This window comes from Galeopterus variegatus, unplaced genomic scaffold, assembly GCF_000696425.1.
Source record: "Galeopterus variegatus unplaced genomic scaffold, G_variegatus-3.0.2 Scaffold5920, whole genome shotgun sequence".
In the NCBI taxonomy this organism is placed as follows: domain Eukaryota; kingdom Metazoa; phylum Chordata; class Mammalia; order Dermoptera; family Cynocephalidae; genus Galeopterus; species Galeopterus variegatus.
Window position 1 is genome coordinate 2,472 of NW_007732031.1, and position 793 is coordinate 3,264.

The following is a 793-nucleotide window of genomic DNA, read 5'->3' on the forward strand; positions in this document are numbered from 1 at the left end:
TCACTTGCTCAAATATGCACATTTTTCTGGGAAATGGGCCTTTCATAAGATTCTCAAAGAGTTCAAGACCCCGAAATGTTATGGTCCAGGGGGTTGGGTGTGGATTTTGAAGTGAGTCAGGGCAAAGGTCATGGCCTCTCCTCCTGTCTGCTGACTGTGGGGTGGTTAAAAGAGAACCCACTATGCTGTCTGTAGAAGAGAGGAGACAGCAAAGATTACCCAGACCAAAGATCTTAGAGATCCTTAAAACACTCATTCCTGCTCTCTCGCGGAGAATAGTTAACTTTTCGACATTTTCCTCCTTGGCTCTGTGTAACCCAGAGTTTGGGGAACAATTTCTTAAGCCTGAGTTGCTTGTCACTGGCGTTTCATGTGTAAGGGGACAAAAGTTCACATTCTTGTGACAGGAGTAGCTGTGGCGTTCTGAAGCACAAATTCAAATGAGAATTTGGATGTGCTTTACAATAAATAATTCCCTCAGATGATGGGGAATTGCAGTATGGACGAGTTAAAATAAAAGAGAAAGAAGAGCCAGGACTGATGCACAGGTGTGTTGGGTTGAGGCGGTGACGACATGACATTAGCAGCTTCTTGAGTCCGAGGAGAGCAGGCCTGTTAGCAGATGGGCCACTCCTGCTCGAGAGGAGGGAATGGAAAGCAAAGTGGGAGGAGGGGCAGTAAGTGAACAAACACGGAACAGCGGGGAGACGAGAGGAACAGGCTTGACGACGCTTGTTCTTTAACAACCTTGTTTCCCGCTTTAGATATATTTCAAGAGTTCAGGATAAGTTTT